We start from the raw sequence: 6,818 nt of genomic DNA, 5'->3' as shown, positions 1-6,818 counted from the left end.
ACATATACTGGGCACATATACCCCTGGCTACAAATGGGCACATATACCCCTGGCTACATATGGGCACATATACCCCTGGCTACATATACGGGGCATATATACCCCTGGCTACATATACGGGGCATATATACCCCTGGCTACATATACTGGGCACATATACCCCCTGGCTGCATATACTGAGCATATATACCCCTGGCTACATATACTGGGCATATATACCCCTGGCTACATATACTGGGCATATATACACCTGGCTACATATACTGGGCATATATACCCCTGGCTACATATACTGGACATATATACCCCTGGCTACATATACTGGGCATATATACCCCCTGACTACATATACTGGGCATATATACCCCTGGCTACATATACTGGGCACATATACCCCCCTGACTACATATAGTGGGCACGTATACCCCTGGCTACATATACTGGGCACGTATACCCCTGGCTACATATACTGGGCACATATACCCCTGGATACATATACTGGGCACGTATACCCCTGGCTACATATACTAGGGCTATATACCCCTGGCTACATATACTAGGCACATATACCTCTGGCTACATATACTGGGGACTACTATACTCATGGCTACTTATACTGGGGACACCTATAGACCTGGCTACCTATGCTGGGGGTACCTATTTTGGGGGAACTGCTGTCAGATTATCTGCTGTTATGTATTTTGGGGAACAGCTGCCAGATTATGTGTATGTTAGAGGAACAGCTGCTGCCAGATTACGTGTATTTTGGGGAACAGCTGCCAGATTATGTGTATGTTAGGGGAACGACTTCTGCCAGATTATGCATATTTTGGGGAACTGCTGCCAGATTGTGTATGTTTGGGGGACCACTGCTGCCAGATTATATGTATTTTGGGTGTTACGTGTATTTTGGGTAATCCGCTGCCAGGTTTCGCGTATTTTGGGGAACTGCTTCCAAATTATGTGTATGTTGGGGGAACTGCTGCTGCCACACTGTCTATTTTGGGGGAACCACTTCCATATTATCTGTATTTTGGAGGAACTTCTACCAGATTATGTGTCTTTTTGGTGAAATGCTGTCAGATTACATCTATTTTGGGGGGATACACTACGGCAGAGCTCAAACTTCCCTGGCAGACCTTTTACATCACTGCTAAGGTCATGAATATTTGGCCCCACCCATGACCACGCCCACATTATGCTTGACCACGCCCATTTTTTGGTGCTAATGTTAGCAGGTAGACTCGTAAGTAAGCAGGGTTAATGGCGGCCAAGCAAGCAATTAGTCCAGCCTAATATATAGACAACACCGCTGGTGTTCTCACCACTGCGGCGTACGCCCGTCAGGGCTTCTGCTTCTCCAGGTAACCATACGCTGCTTATTGCCTGCTGCTACACCGCTCAACCCGCGTGTAAGACTCCAGCGGGGAGTAGCAGCTATGCAGGGCTGCACGTGTCCACAGTAGCTCAGCATCACTTTGTGCTCAACACAGAATAGGAGATAGTCCTGCCCATCGACCGCGAGCTTCGTCAGGATGATTGATGGGGGGCAGCGGGCACACCTCTTATTCAGTCCCTGATGTGACGAGGCCTATGTGGCTCAACTCCTCCCATCTCTCCAAAGCAGCGCTAGCAATACAGGACCGGGGTAAGCCACAGCAACCATACCAGCCTATGCAAGTCACTTTTAGACATGAGGAATACATCCCTCTTTGCAATACTGCTCGATACGAGCTCATAATACAACAGAACATACCTTCCTCAGAAGAAGACATTTAAGCACTTGGGAATTAACTTTGATTCCAATTATTGATTTTTAATTTTTTGATTTTTGTAAAATGAACAATATGATCAGCCATCGTGGGAGGTGAGTTGAACTGCCAGGTGAATCACTTGCAGGTTGCTATGCAACGGTTGTGATCCTCTGTACACACATTTGATTATCGGCTGAGGCGGTCATTATTGGCTGCCTCAGTCGTTGTCAACCGCCTCAGCCAACTTTAGTCAGGCGTGTGTATGAGTCTTACAATTGATACTGGCAATTCAAAGGCACACACACTCAATGAAAACAATGGTACTCTTTGGTGAAAGCGACTGGCTGATTACAGTATTAGCATATGTCAATTAGTTATGTAGTAACGGTTCAGTTATGTAGTAAGTAACAGTCATTTTCTAACCTTCTCCACAAATGTAAGCAATGTTAGCCTATCACAATTCTGCTGTATTAATCACTTCTCGGCCTTTTGGCTAAGATCAAGTGTAGTATCTGTTCTTATCGGTTTCAGGGATGTATGTTACTGAGACCCCGGCGTGGTGAACCAGGGGGTTTCCTTGAACGAGCGATCAGGCGGTGTAGTCCGGCCCTCAGATCATTTAGATGTCCGTTCTCGTGCATACATTTCCAGATTCTGACTGAATGGATCTACCATGATTGAAGCTGACGGGCTTTGCTGAGGTATACTGCCCCTGGAGTAGAGACCCAGGAGTGCCTGAAAAACCTTGGGCCTGGCAAACCCCGTGGTAGAGTAAGGCACTAAGGTCTGTACTATGCTTAGCAAAACAACGCAGCTCCTTGGCCTTTTTGCTAGGGAGAGTGCAGAATTTGTATACTGTAATGCCGGCCGCAAGGTCGGGGCCAGCTTGCTGACACTGGGGACTTGTCCCCTGGGGACTCCGGTCCCCTACTAGAGGCCCCCTCTCGGGGGGCTGACCCTGGCCAGTGGGCAACCATGTGACACAGTCTGAGTCCTCCAATCCTTCGGATGTCGGAGGACCCCATGTACCCCCTACGCCGATGGCAAAGGGGTAAGTTCCCCTTCAGGGGAACAATGGAAAGGGCTCTGCTTTTGTGGGACCCGAGGTCACCCATGCATGTTTTTGTGGCGGTGTTTATGCACTGTTGCTTTTTTCCATGCATGGGCATTTAGCCTTGCTATTCCGGGCTCCTGCTGTGCGCAGCAGGAGCCAAGCTAGCTAAAAAAAAAAATTCTACTGTATTAATGTCTGACTACCACAATTCTTTAAGAGATAATGTTAAGTCAGAATTTATTATTTTTGATTAAATCTGCCCTAAGTTACTTTTAACTGATTGACACCTTCATAGACTTGTTAACTGTATGTAAATGTGTTTTTATTACTGTGTAAAGTCAGTGGCTGGGGTTTACAGCTCTTTCATCTAAAGAGTATATCTTTTTAGTTAATATTGAACTACTCTTAAGCCAATCCAAGGCCTCAGCAGACAGATTACTGGAAAATGTGGCTTCAATTCATCAAAGGGTGTTCGATAACAAAACCCCAGTCCTTAAAATACTGCATTCGGTATTTTACACTTCACTGTGCTAATTCATCAATATTTTCCCATGTGTGGTAGAGGTTCGTTAAGTTACCGAAGTACTAGGCTTCAGTTCATCAAAGGCTGTTAGATAACAGCAGAGTGGTGCAGAGCAGCTTGGAATGTCCATGTGTTGTTACAAGCTGATAACAATAGAAGGCATCCAGACATCCCTTTAGATGTAAAGGTGTTATAGTTACTGTTATTTATACTGCCTCTGCTGCTCTGAATCTGTCCATCAGTCTTTCTTAACATTTTATTTATTTGCCACAACGTAGATGAACTTCCTGGAGACATTACAAATGCCATGCTTGGTGATTTCACCACCAGCATCTTTGCATTATCAAACAGGGCCTGAAAGGGTTACACCACCGAAGGGAATCTGGGGATATATTTTGACCCGTTCTCTCTGCTCACTGCTTGGGGGGTCTGGAAGCTTGTGTGGAGAAGCCTGTGTGACCTATCAGCGGCACTTGCAGGAGAACAGGGGCTGTTTCTATTGGCTGCCTGCTCCTGCTAATCATGAAAACATTCACACAGAAGGCTTTCGAAGCCTGTAACGACAGGGGAGAGCTTGAGATAAACACCGAATGTGTTAGCGAATGTGGGAACCTTGATGAATTAGCATTTGTTGAGCACATGTCGGTAATTTATCTCATTGCTGTGTCATTTCAGCTTCTCCTTCGGTAACAGCTTTGATGAATTAACATTTTCTAAAGTGCTTCGTTAAGTCAGCTGTTTTCAGCATTACCGAATGCGGTAATGCTTGATGAATTGAAGCCATTATCTCTCATCACTATGGGAACATTATGGGAGCTAGCCTTGGCATCACCTCTTGATCTATACAGTCAGAGCTGGAGACAACCGGCATTATTTGGATGTGATTCTGTGTGAACTAACCTTTGTTTCTCTCCCTGATCTATACACCAGAACTAGAGTTCTCTGGATATAGACCTGTCTGAACCAGTCTTGGCTTCTCCTTCTGGTTCACACACTTGGAGCAGTCTGCGGATCTGTTTGAACCTGTATGAACCAGCCTCAGATTCTCAACCAGTATGCACCTTGTGATAAAGTTGAGTTTTCTGGCTGTGGATTTGTGTGATCATCTCCTGGTCCACACATTTGAAGCAGGATACTTCTTTTTATGTGGAAATGTATGAACCAGCCCTGCGTTCTCATCCTGATCAAAAAGTTGTTGCATGGTATCCATCAAATTCTAACATTTTTTCATGAAAGTGGAAGATATTTGAGCGATATATGTCAATGAAATGAGGAATCTGCTTTCAGAGAACTCTAGCTTTCTCCAACTCTGAGTGTACACACTGATATATAAACATTGGAATATGTAGCTCAGAGAAAAAAAAACTAATACTCGAAGGACATTATGCAAGGGCCTACTAAATATATTCCTTGTACATAAAGTAATAATGTTTGATAATTTAGCACTAGTCCTCCCTGCAACTCTAATATATTTCAACTGTCAGTTAGATAGAATGGCCAAGGAGAGAGTAGTGGTAATATTCCTGGAGATAAAGACAGACTCTGGCACAATTGTGCACCAGTCCAGTGATGGTTCTCTAGTTCAGATATGTAATTTTGACATGGTTGGTCCTATTTCAGATTTTTCACAAACCAGAAATGAAAAATAGATATCACAGTAGAGGAAAGACTTCGGATGTTCCAGAGGCTTTCCATGCCCTCATCAACCCCACCGCCACTGGCTGGGACCTTCTTACTTTTTGAGGCCACACTCCTGTCCTTGCGTGAGAGCAGCCACACTCTGTTATAGCCAGAGCCTGCGCAGTAGCATGAAGCCACTCTTGCATGGAGCAAAAAGCCACTCATGAGCAGCTTTGTGCTACTCCCCAGGGCAAGAGCCGGGGCTCACAATTTAATCTCTGCCATATTCGTATGTCCATAATAGTCTAAGGCCAATTTTTGGGGGAAGACAATACATTTTTTTGTATGTTATGTGGATGTGGGAGGAAACCCAAGCAAAAACAAGGATAGCATACAAGCTCCATATAGATAGTGTCCTGGCCCCGATTCAGATTTGAGAACCTGCATTGCCCATGACTACTTACTGCTTAGTTGATACATGGGGGACAAAAACTAAGCGCTACATACTGTGGTAGTTTAGGAGTGGTCCTAAAGCTAAAATGGAAAGTAATCAAAACTTAAGACAAAATTCCTCATCTTTCACCCTATGGGAGGCCCACATCTTTCACCCTATGGGAGGCCCACAAAGTCACCATACGAACCACCAAATGCTTTTTGAGAGCACTGGCAATTCCTATTAATATAGGAATTGCCAGTGGTCTCAAAAAGCATTATAACCAAAAAATGTAAGAACTTACTGCAAAATTGGACCAAGTGGAACAGGAGTGGAAACACACACCTACGCGTATCAATAGACTCATCAAAGACCGCATTCGTACAGAACTAGATCTTTTACTAACAGACAAAGTGGAACAACAGCTTAGGTGGCAGAGACAATTTTATTATTACAACGCTAACAAGCCCCTGGCTCTATTAACTAAATGTCTTAAAAACAAGCCCTCTTACCCAACTATGCTAAAAATCCGTAACTCTTCAGGACAGATCACCGCTAACCCTCGTAAGATCGTAGATACCTTCGAAAAAAAATTATCAGACCTATATGCTGATACCCCCAACGCCTCCGATACAACCCTCCGTAGCTTTCTAGATCAGACCACGCTTCCAAAATTAGATCAAGATTCCATCACTAGTCTAAGTGCCCCTATCTCAACAGCCAAAGTCTTATCTGCCATCAAAACTCTGAATCCCAACAAAACTCCTGGCCCTTACGGGTTCTCAGCCTTCTGTTATAAAAAACTATCAGACTTGTTAGCCCCGGAATTAGCAAAATGCTACAATAAACTCCGTGAAGGCGGGGTTCCCCCGAGATCTATGCTTGCGGCCTACATCTCAATGGTCCCTAAGGTAGAGCAGGAACATCACGCAGTCCATCAATTCCGTCCCATCTCCCTCATTAATGTGGACTTTAAATTATTGGGCAAGATTCTAGCATTACGACTGAACAAAGTCCTTCCATCCCTAATTCACAGGGATCAGATAGGCTTTGTTTCTGGTAGGCAGGCCGAAGACAGTACAAGAAGGGCTATCCTCTTAACTCACTATCTCCAAACAAATAAAAATCCCCGGGGTGGCTTTATCCCTAGACATATTTAAGGCCTTCGACACGCTCTCATGGTCCTATCTGAAACACACTTCATGAACTGGATACAGGGGATGTATGCAGGTCCTACAGCTTGAGTGAGATATTTTGGTCACAGCTCACAAACCTTTGACATCAAGCGGGGCACCAGGCAAGGCTTTCCAATATCCCCCCTGCTTTTCATCCTTGCTCTGGAACCCTTTGCCTGCTACTTACACGATAAAACTGATATTAAAGGAATAGAATATGCTGGTCTAACCCATAAACTTCTTATGTTTGCAGACGATC

General features: G+C 44.6%; 1 pseudogene; it reads left to right on the top strand.

Annotated features, from left to right (window-relative positions):
- Positions 1–2,227: 2,227 nt before the first annotated feature.
- Positions 2,228–2,375, top strand: LOC137533079 (U2 spliceosomal RNA; annotated as a pseudogene).
- Positions 2,376–6,818: the final 4,443 nt, after the last annotated feature.

This window comes from Hyperolius riggenbachi, chromosome 1 (genome assembly GCF_040937935.1).
Source record: "Hyperolius riggenbachi isolate aHypRig1 chromosome 1, aHypRig1.pri, whole genome shotgun sequence".
Lineage (NCBI taxonomy): Eukaryota > Metazoa > Chordata > Amphibia > Anura > Hyperoliidae > Hyperolius > Hyperolius riggenbachi.
The sequence above is the reverse complement of the archived record's forward strand: the minus strand, read 5'-3'. Positions and strand labels throughout refer to the sequence as shown.